Raw genomic sequence first — 21387 nt, 5'->3', positions numbered from 1 at the left:
AAATTTTAACAATAGCTTATTAACTTTACAAGTCTGTAAAAATCAAGACTTTTTATTTTATTTTTAATATGATAGTTTCAACAAAGCACTCATCAAGATTTCACTGGAGTGTCTGGTCAAAGGCAGAAGTTCTACATCCTGTCTTCTTCTCTCTCCTTTTAAAGTCCAGTTTCCATTCAAGCCTGAACGAGCACTGAAGTTGAAGTAACCTCTCAAAGGCAATGTTTGGTCTCTTCATCTCTGTGTGCCCTCTTTAGTTATTTCTCTCTGAAGTTCAGGTAAGCTGTTTTACAGGTGATTGTTTTATACTTTTTCCCACCCAGTCTGGAAGTAATATTTTCCACCAGGAAAAAGGCATGAGATCTCTATCATTAATTCTTAGTGTCTAACAAATCTGAATGTCCTTTAGTCCCTGATGAAAAGGAAAAGATCAATAACAACTCCCTGAATGTGTGCAGGCATTTTCTAGCTACTATTTTCTATTCCATCAGTTGTGATGGAATAAATAAATACCTTATTCTCAGATATCTAAAATTCAAGCAGCAGTAATACTGAATCTGCTGTTGTAAGGTGTAGGTGCCCTTAGTCTCCTGTGATGAGCGCTTTATTGTTTTAAGTGCATTGTTTGCAGCCCATTAACTGCAGCTAGGTCTGAAGACACTGCTGTATGAAAAACTGTTTGTACTACAATAGTGAAAAACATTTGTTGAAAAGTATTTCTTTGGTGTAAAATGTGGATAAAAAATAATGGATATTGTTTTACTGGTGTAGTGAATTACTGAAAGTCCAGTATACCCTTTATCTGGATACCATGTTCTAAAATCAGGGATATTCCATTTGTAATTCTTTTTTACAAAGCAGTTTTTGTGGAAGGTTTTGTACTTTCCTCGCAACCAAGAAAATATGAAATTCTTCTTCAGTAGTAGAAATTCTAGCAGTTATCATTTTTAGTCCAGGGGAAAAATATTTAGGAAAAAATATTACTTTTTCTATTCAATTTAATTGACCACCACTGACTTTATGCAGATTCAAGGTAAGATAAGGTAAACAATATGAGCAACTAATGGCAGTCTTCCTGGTGACTCCTCTTCCAGTATTTCTCAATCAATTTTAAGAATTATTTATTATGACTCAAAACATTTAATAAAATCATAAGCAAAAGAAAAAGAACACTCTATCTCAAAAGGAAGTCATGTGCTTAGTTAGCTGTTAAACACTTTTATGTACCACAACAAATGGTATATATTTGTCTTCATAAATTCATTCTCATCTAACAAGATGTATTAGTTACTTTATAATAATAACAAGGTATTGTATAATGAAACCTGCTTTTTTGCAATAGCTGTAATCTCAGAACACTTCTAAGTCTTTAAGGCTTTTTTTATATTTAAAACAACAACAAAAAAAGGTTTTGAAGCTATGTTTCTAATTAAACATCATCTCATACAGAAAATTTCTAAGCAAGCAGTATACAAGAAACTGTTCTTCATTAAAGCAAAACAAGATGAATTTCTCCTATAATAGAAAATGTTTGCTTTTGTAAAAATTATTTAATGAAATTCATATTTCTCTGCATTTAAAATATATCGTTTTTCATATATTTTGCATTTTTTTTAATTATTTGAACATTATGTGAAATAAAACAGAAAGGCAAAGAATGAGGGAAAATGATGCCAAGATTACCTAATACTCTAAAAACATGTAAAATGCAGTAAATACAAGTATATAACCGTCATATTATAAAACACCTGCCATTCTATTATTTTAAATATTATAAATTATTATGATGATAGTCTCCAAACATGTAAAAGGTGAAAATAAAATTAAATAAATAAATACATACAAAGTAGCACATTAATTTAAAAGGAAAAGTAAAAACTAAGAACCAGAAATCAATGCACCAGTTAGTTATTGTGTACATAAGTGGTAAGGTTAATTTATTATAACTAATTATAATTATAACTAATTTAACTTTAATTTGTATTGAATTTCTATTATTAATGATAGTCCAATTTTTTGAGTCAAATTAACATAATACTTATATGCCAATAAACTCAGGAAGGCAAGAAAGAAAATACCAAGGGAACAGTAAAGCTTCATTATTTTATTTCCAAAGTTAGACAATAAATTTCAAGTACTGGTATTTTGAAAGATTCTAGCTGTGTTCATTTGTTTTGCAGTGATTTTGACAGTAAGTGTCAGTCCCACGCTTGCTGGCCTTTTGCAAAAAAATTAATGCAAAATATTACTTTATAATTTCATTGTAAGGCCTCTTACAGCTAAAATAATTTTATAAGTACTTACTTGTAGATATTCTTTTAATACATAGGGTGCCTGGCTTGATATCTTTCAGGTGGTCTCCGTCACTCACAGTGAACTTAGCTAAGCAGCATTGGCTTCAGACAGCTTCCCCTTTCTCACCATAACTGAGAATCAATTCAGAATCAAGAAAGTCTCTGTCATCTCTATATTTTAAAGCTACTGAAGCCATCTCAGCGTAAAAGAGGGTTATGAATATTCTAAATGTAAAGGCTAGAGAATTAACCTGTAGAGTGAGAGTGCTATGAATGATGAGCTCCTCTCTTAGGTTCAGAAGAGTATCCACTAATTTAGTTGCTGAGAACGTCAGAACAATTCCTTCATGTGACATTGTACTCTTTTTCAGTCTTGGCTTAATGTACAGTTGTGCTTGGTATGTGAACTGCTAGCTTGCACAGTGTGAAAACAGAGTAACACTAGAAACACTTTCTCAAAATATGTTTTTGTAGTTTTATAGTGAGCAAATGTTCATTACATTTCTTTCTGTAAGCTTTCGGCCCACTCTCAGATTACAATTACTGTGCCACTCTACACCACACTATATTGACACGTACAAGAGTAGCAGCAATGAAAACAGATGTTGTGGACAGGACCATCTAGGTTATTGGAATTCCCTCTAATCTTTCTAAGATTGTTGGTTACTTTTGTTATTTAAATAGTATATTATTTCTGGGGTCATTGAGTGATGCCTCAGAAAAGTGTTCTCATTTGTATAATAGGGCTCAGTAAATAACATGTATGTAGTTTGAATGGAGATCCTTAGGGGACACTGCCTTGAGATACTTCAGGACAGTTGCCATTAAACTGCACTGTGAAAAAATGAGGCATGTCATTTCCCTGGGGGCCACTGAAGGACCCTTAGCTCTCATCATAGGTACAAGTTAGGGGTATTGTAAGTGCTATGTTTAGTAAGGCAAGATTTAAAAACTTTTACATTTAGTAAAAGTAATATAGGGAAGTGCATTTCAGTAAAATTCAAAGACAACTACTGTGAGGTCTCCAACGTAGTTTCTACATAATAGTTATTAGATTAATCCAGGAAAAAAAAAATACAGTATTTCATTCTTTCAGGTTCCATTGAACCAAGGCGAAGCCTAGGGTCAGTGTCAGGATTATGGTAGAGGCAAGCAGACTAGAGATAACAGAATCATTCAGACTTAATGTAGGGATAGCAACAGGAGATATCTAATCTAGGCACCATGGCATGACAAAGAGACTGATGTAAGGAAATCTACTCCCAAATTAGTATAGTACTCTTTACATTCTTCAGGGACATAAAGAATTGTTGTGCTTTTCCTGTGTTCTGAGTTTCAGTTCAAAGTTGGGTGCTCAAGTTCATTAAAACAGAAGGTATGGAATGTAACTTTATCTCACCTTTTGATTAGGATTTAATAAAATGGTAGCATTCAATTGGTAGTATGTACCTCAAATCAATATAGGGCAGTATATTTTCCTTGAGGAAAAATTAGGTTTGTTTTAGGTATGTTTTAAGTCTATGCTTTGCAGTATCTTTTTGGAGTCTTTTTGGAGGGTATCCCACTGCATCTGTACTGCTGAGAATGCTCAGAGCTGTTGGGGCTCTATTACACAGATTCTGCTCTCTGAGGGAGACCATGTGTACAAGGTGCAATTTTGCTCTATTATTTGAAAAGTAAAACAGGGCACATAGCAGGATTGTGCCCAGCAGTCCCTTTGTTGCGACCTTGATTGCAGACAATCTTAGTCACAGGGTCTATATACTGTTGCCTCTCCGTCTTTTGCAGAAAGTAGTCTCAAGCATCATCCACAAAATGTCATCCGCATCTTCTCTATCATATGGTTTCAGCTCTCACTCAGGGCATTTATCACTCACTGTAAGAAAGGACATGATACAATGCCAAAGAGGATTTCTCAGAGTTTCAAACTGGGATGAAGAGTTCTGCTCCTTTGATAAGGCTTTGAACTTGCAACTTTATGCTTACAAAGCCTGTGCAAGAACCACCACCTCCTCCACACACTATGGTTGCATTTCAGGGAGAGCTAATCCACGTTCCCATTCCATGAATTTTAAGCTAAGGGGGGCTTGCAGCAAGCATTAAACTTTACCTTAGGTATTCAACAGTAAAACAGCATCCATATGTCACTCTGGTTCCAGAAGTAGATAAGGCACTCAGCTGCATTCTTTAATGCAAATCCCTCTAAAACCTTATATGCTATTAGTAGTCTGCTAGTTATTTGATGAAAGAGAAAATTAACTTTTCAAAGAGCAAGGCAAAAAATAGAACCGAGTCTATTACACCAACCAATCCAATATTCTGCACAATGAGATAGCGTTTCTTTCTACTCGTTATGCGGAGCAAAAGCAATCAACAGAAGCCTGAAATGATAATTGTACAGAAATGAGATCTGATTAAAAGCAAAGATCGGCAGGTATTGGAAATAACCCACCTATCTCTGAAAGAAAGTGCAAATTCCTTACAGTGCAAGTGTTGGATTATTTAACTTGGCATTGCAGGCCTCGTTTTCTTTTTATCTGAATTTGCTATGATTTAAGACAACTGTGGTCACAATGGACACGTCAGTTTAAAGCTGAAGTAAATAACATGAGAATTGAAGCCATAATGCTCATTCAACTCAAAGACTAGAATGTATATTAACATTTTGATCTCTTTGTCCCTCATTCTACCCCAAAGCATTCAGTAAGCTACAGTAAATCAGAAGCTTATTCTGAGTTGCATCAAGGTTAATTAGAGAAAAATAAAACAGTATTAGATATGACCATAAACTCTGTAGCAACAGTTATTAACCATTTGATGTTATCTGAAATTACTGGATAACATGAAACTATGTCATTCAGGATCCTATATTTTACTTGCATTAAGTGGAATAAAAATAAATAAATAAATAAATAACAAAAACAGATACTGTTATTCGGGAATTGGTGAGTGGTAAACTGCCAGGGAAATTGCTCCTTTAAGAAGAAATTGTAATAAATAACAAAAGGTAAGTGCGGGACACTTTATGTATACCTTTTTACATGTCCACAATCAGGCTGGAGTCACAGCGTGTTCAAGATTAATTTGATAACTGGAAGAAAAATCCATCAGAGGGAAACAAGAGGATATATCTAAAGTGTACCTAACTCCTATCTTTCATAATGCAAGATGATTTATGTACGCTCCATCTAAACTGTATGCAGTGCTTCCCAACTGTGAGAAGCTGTGTCTCTCACAACACAGTAATTGCATTTTGATTTTTTGTTTTTGTATGCTTTTCTTTTCCTCCTTCAGTCTGCCTTCCTCCTTCAGTCTGCCTTTCCCTCTTCTCCTCATACACAGTGAACTTTTTCTTTCTCAGGTTTCTAATGCCTTGTCCATATTTTGCACAGGGAGTAAATTCCTGTTTACTTCTAAGGGAAAGACCCAAGCTGAGGGTCTAAATCAAGAAAGCTTGGGAGGATATGGGAAAAAAAAACTTGGACAGCAGGGTTTTTTGTTGATAAAAAGCCCCGATGAGGGAAGAAATGTAGGAGCATTATAGCTAATAGACTTACCCTATAACTGCAGTCTGTGTAGCCATGCTGATTTTTTCAGCAGCAAAAGGATTGGGCAAGCCAGGAGAAAAACTTTTCAAGATGAAATGGTAAATCCTTTCTCTTTAGGCCCAGGCAAATCTGGTGGCCTCCCAGCTACTACAAACTGCTGTAGAAGGCAGCTGAGTACTACACCTATTCTTGGAACCAGTTATGTGACTGACTTATCCTCTAGACAAATCTTAAGAGAAAACTAGTATTGATGGTGTGTCAAAAGGGTACAATTCAAACAACATCAGCTGTGTCAGCTCTGTAGGACTACAGTGGAGACCTAATTTAATACTGACAATAGAGAAGAGATAGTTTGAAAACATTTGTGTGAGAGAGTAGATAGCATTAGCTGTACTGTAGAATACACCTGAACTGCAATATAACCAAGATAACTGTGACCACCAGTGTATAATTGCTTTTTTCTGTATACAGATTAAAATGAATAATGGAAAGTATTCAGCTGAATCTCAACTTTAAGAAAATAAAAGCTTGAAGTGAAGATGTTTCTGTTCAAGAGAAGAGGGAACTCTTCTGTAGTTATAGAGGTACAGAGACTGAACTGATTAGTTAAAAAAAAAAAAAAATCATTAAATATCCTGTATTTTGCAGAAAATTATCAATTTTTTTGATAGTCAAATTTATAAATCCATGTAAAAATTGTTTTGAAACAAGCTCTGTTGCCATAAGCAGTGATGGAGGACATTTATTTGCTTACATGATATGTAATATTGGGGTTCATTTACTCTTTCAGGTTGCTTTCCTTGAGCATCTTCAGAAAACCTTGGGGCACATAGAGATTTACCTGTGCAGACACTTGTAGTATTCATAGCCAAGGGCTACCAGCCTACTGGAGGTGCCATTTTTGATGTACAACTTTATATCACCCTCAGTCAGCCACTCCCCACCAAAAACTCAGCATTGTGATCACATGCAGAATTTCTTATAGATTAAGGTCAGTGGTCTGTCCTCATTTTCTGTCTTAGTAGCTGTGAAGAGATGCCATTTAGGGAGGATATGTAAGTCAGACTACTGTTTACTCTGTAAGGAAATACTTCTTTTGCTCTGTGTTATAGTGATTTGCAAGTTTCAGTGAGTGTCAATAGCTCTTTAGTTGCAGGATTTGAGAAGCAACAGTTCTGTCATCACCTTATAAAGCCATTCAGAGGAAATGGTTGCTGACCAGATGATGAGAATTACCCCAAGTGGCAATGCCAAACTTGTTCTACATAAACAGCTTGTCTGTTTTGCCATGTTGAGGAACTGATGTGTTCTGAAAAATGTCAGGTAAGCGCTGTTTCTTTGGATTCTAATGTCTTTATTGCCATAATGGTGCCCATCTCACCCTTTTCTCATGGAGTTGCTGCTATTCTTTGGCTTTTATGCTAAGTAGGTTACAATAACATGATTATTGGTTAAAGTAACTCACAAATATTTACATGCATGAGGAAAAAAGAAGAGCTGGGGGGAGAAAAAGAAGAAATTGGAAACCTAGAAGAGGCAATAGCTGGTCTATGCTCCTCCTCGACCAAGACGGGGATGCCTTCTTGGTAAGATCTATGCCTTCAGCTTTTCTTGAGAAATACCTGGGACAGCATTTTGCTAGTATTATCATTAGTGGTATTATATAGCTATCAGTAAGTGTATTTATCAATGGCAATTCTGAATCTGTTATATGGGTCACCCTATTAAATATTTTCACCTTTGCAAAACTGTCTCAGTGAAAGTTCTTAGCAGGGCTTTGAAACAGGCAAGTGTTAGACTCTGAGAAGTCCCCCTTTAATGTGACAGTAACCCACTCACACATGTATCCGTATATCTGTGTAGATGTACGCAAACATACACCTCAAATTTACATTCAGCACGCTCAGTCCAACTCTGCTAGGACTCTTAAATTTACATTTCTTCTGATTTTCCATATATGCCCATAAATAAGCAGTCAGATTCTAAAGCCAGTGTTTTATTTTAGTAAAATAAGACTTCTCAAAATTGTCACTGGATACTTCAGAAAAATGCATTAGGATACTATTTTTTTTTTCCCCTGGAGAAAATCGAAAGATGCTTCTTACAGATGATTGCATTTTCATATAATAGAGGTAGCCAACTGGCAACAGGGTCACAAACAGCCATTCCAACTTGCATAGCCAATTGCCAGCTGTGACACATTTGGCTTTCTTGGAATTAATGTTCTATAAATCACTTATACCAAACCAGGTAATAGAAAATGCTTTTTGTTTTGTTTTAATTATTATTTTGACAATGCAGATGCCTGTCCTAGTTTTAGCAAGCTGGTATTTTATAAATGTTTTTGTTTTGTATGACACACCCAGGTTTAAGTAGAAACAGAATATGGCATCAAATCACAAATGGACTTTGACAGAAAAGCTGTGTAAATATTGCAATAAAGATGATTTCTGCACAGGAATAGCACAGAAACAATACATTAATTAATGTTATGCACCTTTCTTATTGCCAAAGTAGTTGGCGAAAGGTGGTAAAAAGGATAAATATGAATACTTTTTTTTTTTTTTTTTTTTTTTTTTTTTTTGAATTATACAGATTAACATGTTGAGGTCTTCAGGCTACTTTGAAAGAGCACTGCCTAATGAGTGCTACAGAAGTGTGCTTTATTTAGGCAGCATCCTTGAGATGCACGATCTGCAATGAAATAATATAAGAAAATCTGGCTGTGTGGGTTGTATATTCTAGAAAATCTTGATTGCACTGTCTCTTCACTGACCGCTCAAAGTTGAAAATGGCTGTATGCAAAATCTTATTTTGGTTTCTCAGGGGGAACATAGTTAAATATGATGAATCATACAGTCTTAGCAATTACTGTCAAAGTCTTGTCGTTTTGAAAGGAGAAAGATGGAAAATAGTTGCTTAAATTTACAAATGGAAAAATAGAAATGAAAAATAAAGCCTTTTCAAAGGAGTTCCTCTAAAATCAAATAAAAAGAAATCAGAGACAAAAACAATAACCTTCTTTTTTTGTCTGCTTTGTGGAGATTCATAGCAGTATAAGCATGTACTAAGTCTTAGTCTGAAAGAGAAATCAAGGAGAAAGGAAAATACATTTCTTAGCTAAAAGTAGAATTTTGTCCTCCAGTTCTACAATTTGGGTGCTTTGTGCAGGACAAAGCCATGGGCTTTACAATTAATGTCATCTTGAATTTTCTGTTTGCTAGTCCTGTAATATATGTGCAAAAATATGTGCACATAGGTATGTTCAGCTGTGAAAGAAGTGATCATTGCAAAGAGCACGTATAACTCTGATTTGTTTACTCTTTTCCTTTTCGTACCCTTATCTCTTTTGATCTTGGTTTATTTTTAAATTCTGCATTTCAGTGCAGTCATGATGTCTGCTCCTGATTTCACTACATTGTTGTAAAATGGGAAAAATAACATAAACTAATTTGAGTTTACAAGAAAAAGCTGTATCTGAGATTTGCTACAGTGATCAGAGCTACAAATGTGTGGTGACAAGCTTGGACAGATATGACAAGGTTCAAGTCAATAAAACAATATGACATGCACTGGCTGAAAGAGAATAAAACCAAGGACGTTTTTGTATCCCAGTAAGCCCTACCATGGCAGTAGGACAATCCTGAAAAAGCAAACAGGACCAGACACTAGCCTAGTCAAACTGGGAAGCCTCAGGTCACCTTATCCAGGGGCATTCAGCTACTGTACTGCATGATGACGAGCAGTAAGGCTGTCAGTCTTCTTGTGATACTGGAAATCGCCACTCATGCAAAAGCTGAATGTTCAAAGATCAGTCAGTGTGATGAGAATTTGAGAACCTAAAATTATTTGAAAAGATGCCAATGGGTATCAGTGCCACTCACATGAATGCATTCATTATCTAGGGCTGACAGATCAGGAAAGCATAGGGGAGAGGACTGAGGGCTCTTTCCATGTCCTGGAAAGTGAATTGGATCACAGGCGCAAGCATTGAAAATGTTGATAAAATGTGGTTTAATAATCAAAAATCCATAAAAAATACCTCTGGTGAGATTCTCTTCAAGATATAAATTCACATTATCACTGTCAGAAATCACATATGCAAGAGAAGAAATGAAGAAGAAAGTGAGGAAGGTATTTTGTATCTTCAGTCAAGACAAAGATGTTTCATGTGAGCAAGTCATAAAAATGTAAGGGCTTCATCCTAGTTCAGGTGTCAGCACTTCCTTTAAGAAATGCCAAGTTTACCCAGACATCATGGACACACTTTACTAAGGACTGACTCTCTATTTATTCAAATGAACATTTTCTACCAATGTCAAAAAAATCCAGTAAAAACATAAGTGTTTCTGGTAATAAAACCAATGCTGCTAACACTAAGAAGAAGTACAGTCAGACCAGAAAATGTAAAATGTTTACTTAGGTGCATGCAATTAGATGTCACAAACGCTTTGATTTTTTTTTTTTTTTTTAATTATTTCTCCTATTGCTCCAGGCCTGTTCATGCTTCCATGTACTGTCTCTTTTCTTTCTATTTCTTTGTTTGGACAGGCAACAGATTTGTAATTATGATGGAGGCAGTTAAGAAGTCTTAGGAGGTGATCTTCTATTTTTCAACATGAATCCATTTCAAGATTACATTAACGTTTTAGAGCATTTTTATGGTAAGGTGCCTTTCAAATGAATGTGTATATTTTCTGTGGTTGCCAGTGATGGGTATAAAAAGAAAATTGTAAAGTTTCAGTGAAATAACATTATTTTTTGCCTTAAAATGAGATTACTTATTTTCTAATGAATGAAAAATAATGAAAATTGGAAAAAAAAATCTTATTTTTACAAAGTATTTGAATTGTGAAAGTAGATCTGCAAGGCTCTATCTAATACATTATGGTGTATACTCAATTATTAACTCAGCTTCCTATATACCCTTGATGTTTCATTGCATTTTCATAAACTGTGACTTACTGATTCTACTGCTTGTAATTTAATTCTTTCTATTTTTAATGATCCAGATTAAGTTGCATAGATCTAAACTGGATCTAAAAGAGCTGTTCATTGCTTTTATCTTTGAATACTTTGGGATATATCATGTCAATCTGTTAAAATGATAATTTAATTTTCTGATTAAACATACATGTAGATAGAATGCTATACTCAGAAATGGGAGATGATCAAATATGGAATAAATTGATAAGTCTCTGTTTAAGGTAGGACACAGATTCTTTTCTCTGAACAGTTTTGATTCTTTAATTTACAGCCAAATTTGGTGATTTGGAATGACAATACTACTGAATATTTCTTTGATTACTGAAAATTAAACTGCAGTGTAAGGAATCCTTATTAGGGCTGTGCTTATAATAATATTAAGTTTATGTTAAAAGGAGGGAAGAATATGTATTAGGAGAAAATTATGTGAACCAGTTCAATGATGAGATTTCACATGTATGTTTTAAAATTACTCCTCAAACTTGGCACACAAATTTTTAGTCAACATTTTAGCTTCTCTTAGAAGAAATTCCTGTGAATATGTATAAAATAATTGAAATATAAGATCTTTCAATTTTAAGCTCTTTTTAATTTTAAGCACAAGATACCTTAGTCAAACTTTCTATAGAGCTCTGCTCCTTGCCTTGTTGCACAGAGACCATACCAGGAATGCAGGCTGATGGTTTTGACAGAGTTGAAAATAATGCAGAGTGATGATAGGTTCTAAAATAGACCTACCTCCACTAGCTAAACTGGGTTATAATCCCCCCTTTTTCAACCATTTTTGGCTGCGTGCCTACAGTTCAAATGATGAAAAATAAATCTTTGCAGTTGCTACTGCTGATTAAACCTACTAGAGGGACAAATTGGGGCCTAACTTCTCTTTTACATCTTTTATGCGTTTTAAAATGGAGAATATAGCTGCAGTTGATAATCTCAAAAGAGGGGCGATTTTTTTTTTAATTTTATTTTCAGTTTAAATAATATACATACCACTACTGCTGGGAAAATATGACCTTTGAGTATGAATGTCAAGACAGTAATGACAACTAATTAAATTAACCTCAGCTATTTCTGAATATATTTAAATAAATATATAAAAACATGCTTTCCTTTACTGAATGCCAAGATGAAAGAATGCTGCGTCTCGTCTAAGACATCAAAGCCTTGAAATAGTTTGAAGAAGAAATGCAGTTTTAATTCTTGTTGAAAGCAAAAGTATTCCTAAGAGAGCTACTTCTTCCAAACCGTATGTCTGACATAAACTGGCAATAAAGGAAAAAATTGCTGCTGAGAGTCTGAGAAATTCAGCTCAAATGCTTGTTCCTGTTCAGATATATTTGAATAATTTGACCTCATTGGAAATACATAGCACATCCTTATTTTGAGACTCATAAACTGTTGAATTGAGCTTGGCACAATTCACTGTGTTAAAAAAATGGAATACATTTGAAAGTAAGCAATAAGATTGTAGTGTTACTAACTGGAATGAAATCATCAACAGAGTTCACTTGGAGTTTGTCACCTACTCTGAATGCGGGTCACAGGAGCATTGTTGTAAATTCCCAAATCTGGGTCTGTGTACATTGTAACTCCATGTGACAACTAGAAGAACATCAATCATTCTTCCTGGTATTTCCACTTGAAGTAAACAGAATATCTTTTGTTCTCTTCCAGTTCTGCCGTTCAGTTTGAAAGAGATTCAAGATGTAGTCTAGTCCAAACCCTTCTCTGAATGACACTGGGATTTCTTCCTTCTGTACAATGGAGAAGGTATCACTTTGTTTTCTTTGGTATGACACAATAAATCCTCTTACAGGGAATGCCTAGTGCTGTTCTGTGAGAGACAGGTCCTAAGAAATAACATGGTAAATACAGCAAACAAAAAGATGTACCAAGAAATGAGAAAGATATCTGCCAAAAGCTAAAGAGCAATCAATAGCAGAAGTTTAACAGTCAAAGCTGCATCACATAGTTAGGTTACTGCATTTCTCTGGCCTTCTAAGTAACCTTTATTAAAACACTACCAGTAGGTAGCCACAGCTGATTTAGAACTGAAACTTTGGCCATAAACTGTTATGTACATTTGCATCTGAGAGATGCACTGTGTGATAGATCTAAGGAGTAACTTTATCTCCTTTTCACTTTCTCTGTAAAAGAAAAAATAATAATCCAGATAAATACTATTTTTTACTTTTTTTATATTCTTATATAATGGAAATCTAGGTAAATGGAAATCTAAGTAAAATCCTTATTGGATTAGTTCTGCTGTCAGTACTATTAAACAATGGATGAGGTACAAAATTTTCATTGTTTTAGGACCTGAAGCTTTTCATCCCACTCCATTAAAAAAAGTCACTGACCTGTTTTGTTTATACTTCCTTTTTCACCCACTGAAGCTTGTATTATGTTCCTTACAGTAGAATAACTTTAAGAGAATCAGTAGTTTATACCTTCTCTCTGGTTTAAAAATCAGCTTTAATATAGCCTTTCGCTCAGGGTGTTCATCTTGGAAACAAGATGAATATTAGAAGTCAAACATATAGGCAGTAGCCATGAGGTTTCTCTGTGTAGTCAGACTTGATTTTAGAAGAAAATGGCAGTTATAACTTTATTTTGCCTAGAGTTTAACCTGATGGGCATCCATTGACAATGTCTATCATGCTGACCTCCTTAAAGTATGCAACTGTTCCTTAGCCTAATTTAGAAGAATTCAAGGATAGAATGATCTGAAATACCGTTTCAGTCAGGGTACTGCTTTTTGTTTGTTTGTTTGTTTTTGTAGTTTTGCATGTATGTTTATTTTATTTTTTAATCACTTACAATGCTTCTTACTAAATGAACAAAAAAGTCTTTTTTTTTTTTTTTTGGGGGGGGGGGACAATCTATATATTTTTAGAAAAGTGTATTATCTAAGTGTTGTAAGAGAAGCTGATGACCACTTAGGTCTCCTAAAAGTAGGGGTTTGGTTTCTGTTTTAAATAAGTCCAAAATACTGAATTTTCCTCTAAGTCCATGTATCTGCATTTGACAAATCACTCTTTTATAGAAAGCCATATAGTAAAACGTGCTGTGTAAGAGATGAAATAAATCAAAAACCCTTGCTTTTCCTCTCACATGCCTCCTTTAGGATTACATTTTAAAATGCATTATGGATATCTCTGTTGTAGCGTTTGTCAAAGGCAAGACATTGCTTTGTTATGCCATGATGTAATGACATACCAACACAATAATACTGCTTTCTCAACCCATGTTACATTTCAGATGTGAAACCTGCTGAGTAACTGAATGGGTGTGTTATTCCTATATAATTTTGATAAGATGAATTAACTTATTACCCATGCCATATTTCAGACATGAAACCTATTGAGAAACTGAATGGGCATGTTATTTCTATGTAATTTTGATAAGATTAATTTTATTTTTATAAATGCAGTGTTTGAAAACCTTGTTTCTTCTCTTATTTTTTCTGTTTTGTAAAGACGAAGTATTTTGTATTGTCATGTTATTACCCAAGTGAAAGTAAAACAAAAATAGTCAAATTAAGTAATCTTTTCAAGATTACAGTGGCACAATCAGGTTGATGAAGTTGTAATGTTTAAAATCCTTTTACAGGCAAAAAAAAAAAAAAGGAAACAGCTTAAATGTAAAGTTCAATTTATGGTCTAATAAAAAAAAAAATAATAATAATAATAATATAGCATTTACTATTATTAGTCCAGTTGCAACACTTAAGACGACAAGTAAGACCAGCATATACATGAACATCCTCAAACGTGCCCCTTTTCCCCTAGTGTTATGCTAAACACCCAAAACACTCCTTGGCCCTTGGCTTTCAGTCCTCCTGGAGGAGAAGTGCATAGCTGGGGAGAAGATGACAGGCCATCATTAGAAATCTGAGTCCTCCCCCATGAAAAGTACAGCTCACATTAAGTGTTTCTTTCTCATCAGACTAAGTCTGCTTGGGGATATTTTTCTGCTTTCTAGACATTCTTCACCAGTTAGAAAAAGTAACACAGCAGCCTTCCCTAACTCCAGTTAACAGAAAGGCCTGTTAGCTACTGTGTGGCTGTGGAGGTTTGTTAGGCGTCTACTGACTGTATTTGGTATTGACGTTGCTAAACTAAAACACATTAGGAGCAGTTACTTCATTTTCACAGCTAAAACAAGAAAAAATCAGCCTGCCTAAGGCAATGAGTCTGGATACTTGACACTATCAGGTCAGTGTAAAGTGGTGGCTTTCTACTAGTGATGTCAAAATCATGTTCACCTGGCTACAGGCTATTTCTCAGACCAGCTCTGTAATAGAGTCATAGAATCATAGAATGTTTTGGGTTGGAAGGGACCTTTTACAGATCATCTAATTCCAACCCCCCTGCCACCTTTCACTAGGCCAGGTTGGTTAAAGCCCCATCCAACCAGGCCTTAAACACTTCAAAGGAATGAGACATCCACAACTTGTCTGGGCAACCTGTGCCAGCGCTTCACTCCCCTCATAGTGAAGATTTTCATCTTCATATCTAATCTAAATCTACCTTTGTTTTTTCTTAAGAAAAATATATATATATATTCCTTGTCCTATCGCTACACTCACTGACAAAGAGTCACTTTCCTGCTTTTCTGTAGGTCCCCTTTAGGTACTGGAAGGCTTCAATGAGGTCTCTGCAGAGCCTTCTCTTCTTCAGGCTGAACAACCCCAACTCCCTCAACCTGTCTTCACAGGAGAGACGCTCCTGCCCTTTGATCATGTTTGTGGTGCTCCTCTGGATTCATTCTAATATGTCCACATCTTTCTTGTGCTGGGAGCTCCAGAACTGAGGGCAGGACTCCAGGTGGGGTTTCATGAGAACAGAGTAGAGGGGGAGAATCACTTCCCTTGACCTGCCGGCCATGTTTCTTTTGATGCAGCCTAGGATACAATTGGCTTTCTGGGCTGCATTTGCACATTGCCAGCTCATGTTGAGCTTCTCAACAGCCAGCAACCCCAAGTCCTTGTCTTTAGAGCTGCTCTCAATCCATTCTCCACCCAGCCTACAGCTGTGCTTAGGATTGCACTGGTCCAGATTCAGGAACTTCCACTTGACCTTGCTGAACTTTGAGATTTTCACAGGCCCGCCTGTCAAGGTCCCTTTGGGGGGCATCCCTTCCCTCCATCATGTTAACCACACCACACAGCTTTGTGTCATTGGCAAATTTGCAGAGGGTGTGCTCAGTCCTACTGTCCATGTCACCAACAGATGTTAAACAGCATCAGTCCCAATACTGACCCCTGAGGAACACCACTCCTTAGTGATTTCCACTTGGACGTTGAGCCATTGATCACAACTCTTTGAGTGCAACCATCTAGCCAGTTCCTTACCCACTGAGTGGTCCATCCATCAAATCTATACCTCTCCAATTTAGAGACAAAGATGTCATGGGGGACAGTGTCAAATGCTTTGGCCAAGTCCAGGTAGACAATGTCAGTTGCTCTTCCCCTATCCACCAATGTTGTAACCCTGTCGTAGAAGGCCACCACATTTGTCAGGCACAATCTGTCCTTAGTGAAGCCATGTTGGCTGTCACCAATCACCTCCGTATTTTTCATATGCCATAGTATAGTTTCTAGGAGGATCTGCTCTGTGATCTTGCCAGGCCCAGAGGTGAGACTGACCGTCCTGTAGTTCCCTGGGATTTCCTTTGAACTCTCCTTCTTAACCCCTAAAATTGGGGGGGGGGGGGGAGGGAGGAGGGAGGTGTTCCCCTCTTCTTGTCAGTGGAAACTTCACCAGACTGCCACAGCTTCTAAAATACGACGGATAGTGGCTACATCTGCCAGTTTCTTCAGGCCATATGGATGTATCCCATCAGGTCCCACGGACTTGTGCACCTTTATGTTCTTTAGCTGGTCTTGAGCCTGATATTCTCCTACAGCTGGCAGTTCATCATTCTCCCAGTCCCTGCTTTTGCATTCTGGGCCTGGGATATGTGTCTAGAGCTAGTGCTGGTGAAGGTACAGGCAAAAAAGTCATTGACTACCTCAGCCTTCTCCATATCCCTGGAAACCGGGTCACCTATTACCTTCCAGAGAGGGCCCACAATTTCCCTAGTCTTCCTTGTATTACTGATGTACCTATAGAAGCTTTTCTTGTTGTCCTTAACATCCCTGACCAAATTTAATTCCATCAGGGCTTTAGCTTTCTTAACCTGATCCCTGGCTGCTCAGAAATTTTCTCTGTATTCCTACTGGGCTACCTGTCCTTTCTTCTACCCTCTGTAGTCCCCATTCTTCTGTTTGAGTTTGATCAGGAGCTCCTTGTTCATATATGCAAGCCTCCTGAGTTGAGAAGAAGTGGTTCCTTGTCTGTTGATAAGTAGAGAAGCCACAATGTCTCAAGTAGGGTCTGAAATAGAAATTTTAAGGAAAATGCCTTAGAGAGAGATTTTTTTTTTTTCCACACCAAGAAGAAACAAAGCTTGGTTATGCTTTTTTATTATTTTTTTTTCTTTCCCCAGAAAGAAATATCTTATCTGGGGAGTACACATTTTAGTAATGTGAGTTTTTGGAATAGAATTTTAAAGTAGTGGCTTGTTCAGAGTTGGTACTAATTCCCTTGGTGTCTCCAGAATGCTTCTTTACAACACTTACATTTATGTGTAAATGTTATCTCTACTTAATAACACCAATAAAAATAAACAATTAGAAAAATTTAGCATAGAGGAGACTCCTAATTTATTTCAGCATATTTTTATCCTTTTCTTGAAGATAAGGAAGATTTCATATGTCCTCAATTCTTCAAAGGGCCTTTAGGAAAAAAAAAAAAAAAAAGCCAAATTAAATTGTTCCTTTGTTCCTACTTGCTTCATTTCTTTTGGGCACAATGCAATTGATGCATGATTTTTCATATGAACTTACTTTTACTGATGAGAGTCAACCAGATCTAGTGTAATTCATAATTTGGTAGTTGTAGCTATTGATTGGACTTCAGGTCTCTATGTGCCCATAACTGTGTTTATAGAATGTGAAGCAATGGGAGAAAAATCCTGGTGCATCTTCTGGTTCTTCACAGCTGTTTCATGGTAGAGAGAGGCTGTTAGTGTGGTAATATATTGCTATATTTTTTTTTTTTACAGAACTGTACTTCAAAGGAACTATGATCTGTGAATAACATTTCTTTAAAGAAGGGTTAAAAATCGTTGTCTTTCTAGCTTGAGATCGGTGTTCACATTACAGTAACTTCAAGCATATTCATTAAAAAAAACATAATTCTCTTTACTCTTACCCAGTCTCACATTTTCAACTGTTCCCAACTGTAAATTGAAGCCCAATGAAATCTAATTGCCTGGTGCACAACCTGAGAGACATTTAAAGAGAAAATAGAAACTCTAATTACCTGCTAACTTTCCTCCATTACATTTGCAAATTTAACTTCCCAGCCCTTTAATTTTCTGTCCACTGCTTTAATTTTGACTTTTCATTATTAGTAGTACTGAACTGCTGTCTAGCTGCCTCAATATACCGTTAAGTTTTCCTAAATTAACACAAATCAGTTTATTATGCATGATGTTTATGTTGCAATCAGAATTCTTAGAAGAGATTTGTTGCATGTTCTTCTAGAGAACTTTGTTACAAAAAGATCAAATAAGATAGTCCAACTATTATTAGAACATGAAGGCATATTCTCATTCCTGAGGGTGTGGAATAAAATAAATTGATTTCGTTCCCAAACTGTGTTTGTCTCACCATCCTTTCAGCTGTTGTTAGAGCTAATAATTACTTTCCTCAGCTTACCACACACTGTGCAGGTTATTGATTGGAGGCAGATTCATTTCAAGTGCCCATTAGCTTGCATATTGAATGTGATGTACAGTGAACTCATAATTTCAAATTAACATTACAGTAACGTTTCCCATATATATGGAAAATATTTGAACTTTTCATATTTTGTGTGTATGTTGACCATCGTGGAATACTCAAAATGCTGAATTCAAGCACTGCAAGTTTGTAAGGTTAAAACATAAGAGTACAAGGCTCTTCACATAAAGATCAAAAGTTCGTCTATCCCCGTATCCCATGTCTAGCAGCAAACTACAGCAAATGTTTAGGAAACAGTGAACAAGACCCAGTTTTAGTGCTCATTTCCCCAGGTATACTCTCATCCTACAGAAAGCTGCAGTTCAGGATCTGGCTCAGACATAAATAGCACCCTGCGTTTAGCAGCCCTCATTTTATTTGTTGTAACTTTTTTCAACCCCTGTAAACTTCTAATGATCACTAAATCCTATGGCAAGGACTCACAAGCTTAATTGGGAGTTGTTTGAAGATGCGTTTTCATTAGTTCATTTTGAATATGTATTCTGATATTTTTATGTGACTATGCCATGGTTCTTGTATGGAAAGTAAATGTTTATCCATTGTTTCCGTAACAACATGAATGAGTCACCTTCCTGGAGAAAAGAAGGCTCAGGGGCAACCTTATTGCTCTTTATAAGTACATTAAAGGAGGCTGTAGTGAGGTGGGGGTTGGTCTATTCTCCCACGTGCCTGGTGACAGGATGAGGGGGAATGGGCTAAAGTTGCACCAGGGGAGGTGTAGGTTAGATATTAGGAAGAACTTCTTTACCGAGAGGGTTGTTAGGCATTGGAATGGGCTGCCCAGGGAAGTGGTGCAGTCACCATCCCTGGAGGTCTTTAAAAGATGTTTAGATGTTGAACTTAGCGATATGGTTTAGTGGAGGACTTGTTAGTGTTAGGTCAGAGGTTGGACTCGATGATCTTCAGGTCCCTTTCAATCTAGACGGTTTTGTGATTCTGTGATTCAGTAGACCATTTATAAAAAAAAAATGAATCTTTCACATTGGGTGTGCAGCTATCGATTGGATAAGAGTGTGATATAGAGATAAAGCTATCTGGGATTTAGGTCCTGCTTTTGGGAGGTGTTTCAGGTTCTAGGTAACAGTTACAGACAGAATAGATATGCTTATCGTGGTGGTTCTCTTTAGAGCGAAAAGTTTAAAGAAAATATTATTATTTAAAATTAGTTGGATATTGGAGACCTAAATATTCCAATCACATGACCCTTCCAGGACACCATAATAAAGTACAGATAAAGCAGTGGTATACATTTTCATATATTGAAGCTAACAACAGCATATTTAGGCCTACCTTAGTTCTGAATTTCTTTCATTTTTACTACATGCTTTATAAATGTTGTGTGTTACCTTTAATGTATTGGAAACTCCAGTATTACTTTACATAGGTGTTTTTTGTTGTTTGTTTTCTTGTTTGAGAAATGTTTGTGTTTCTATACAGTCAATAGCTTAGTAATTAGTACGTTAAGACAAATGTCCATACTGTGGACAGCACTAAGAGTCATTTCCAGTTGAACCTGCTCTAGAAGAACTAACAAAATAGCTATCTAGTGAGGCAGAGCTGCTCAGTTTATATGCAGTGCTGTGTTAAGCAGCTAAACTGCTATATATATGAAATTATTGCCACTGTATAGTATCATGTGGATATTCTTGCAGGGGATCTCTGCATGGCTCTGCATATGGAAGATAAATACCCTAATTATTCATGTGTCGTTTACAGGCAAAGACAATATATAGAAAATGATTCAGAGGCTATTGTGTGTACACAGATGTCTTTATATGCTTTTACTGAAATGACTATTTCTTATAATCTTTTTTTTTTTTTTTTTTTTTTCCTGCATGCACATAAATCAGCTATACAATTTATGTTTTCTATGGCATTTATAAGATATCTGAAATATCTGTAAAGGGTATTATTTTTAAACCTTGACAATCTGGATACCTCCCATGACATTACTGAGAGTATGCAAACTGAAATGAAGCCTTATTCTTAAAAATAAAGAAATAAAATCTTTATTTTTTGTAGATACTTAAATCTGCAAATTGAAGATATCTCTTTCAAAGTTGTTCAGTTTCAAAATTGCATTCCTGCTAATCCACACATGAACTATAAAAATATTTCAACTTCTACTCTTCTTTTGTGCTTTTGTAGTTTTTTCGAAAAGAATTGATTACATGACTGCATGCTAGAAAGCTTGCCTGATTGTTCCCCACTATATCAGCTGGTCTAATAAAAGATATTGCCTCTGCCAATAAACCTCATTTCTTACTTCTGAAACTGCTTTAGAAACTTTTCTACTTTCTGGCAAAATATCAGAAAAATGATGATTACCAGCAACCAGTTGTCTAAAAATGATGTAGCTCATGCTAGAAAACGTATCAAACATGAAATATGCTAAGATTTTATATCAACAATGGAATAACTTTGCAACATTTAGCATTGTAACAGATGTATTTTTTATTTTTACAGCTTAGTGATATGAAAGTAAATTATTAACAAATAACAATAAGCACTTAAGTACTAAGAAATTTAAGGAATTGCAGCTCAGACCTGCATCATTCACTACAGCCTGTCCCACAGCATCCTGTCTCCAGCTGCAGCTTCCCCATCTACCATGCAAGGACCCTTCTGGGAAGGCAGCCCATGGACGTGCAGTAAAAGTTGGCTGGGTAGGAGTTGTTTTGTTTTTTCATTCCATGCATCAAAT

At 35.9% G+C, this 21387-nt stretch overlaps 1 long non-coding RNA gene across 5 annotated transcripts in view; it reads left to right on the top strand.

Moving 5' to 3' along the window:
• The window catches only part of LOC311435584, a 142149-nt gene that overhangs the window by 65224 nt on the left and 55538 nt on the right, over positions 1 to 21387 (top strand). For 2 of the 5 annotated variants that reach the window (XR_014692222.1, XR_014692223.1), the window contains 5 exons: positions 165 to 278; positions 6314 to 6426; positions 6993 to 7165; positions 10394 to 10506; positions 12506 to 12601. This is a non-coding gene — a long non-coding RNA (uncharacterized lncRNA). Of the gene's footprint in view, positions 1 to 164; positions 279 to 6313; positions 6427 to 6632; positions 6726 to 6992; positions 7166 to 10393; positions 10507 to 12505; positions 12602 to 21387 lie in introns of those variants that run through there. The other 3 variants (XR_014692225.1, XR_014692224.1, XR_014692226.1) reach the window with 3 other exon arrangements.

Source organism: Aythya ferina (genome assembly GCF_964211825.1).
Source record: "Aythya ferina genome assembly, chromosome: 4".
NCBI lineage: Eukaryota > Metazoa > Chordata > Aves > Anseriformes > Anatidae > Aythya > Aythya ferina.
The sequence above is the reverse complement of the archived record's forward strand: the minus strand, read 5'-3'. Positions and strand labels throughout refer to the sequence as shown.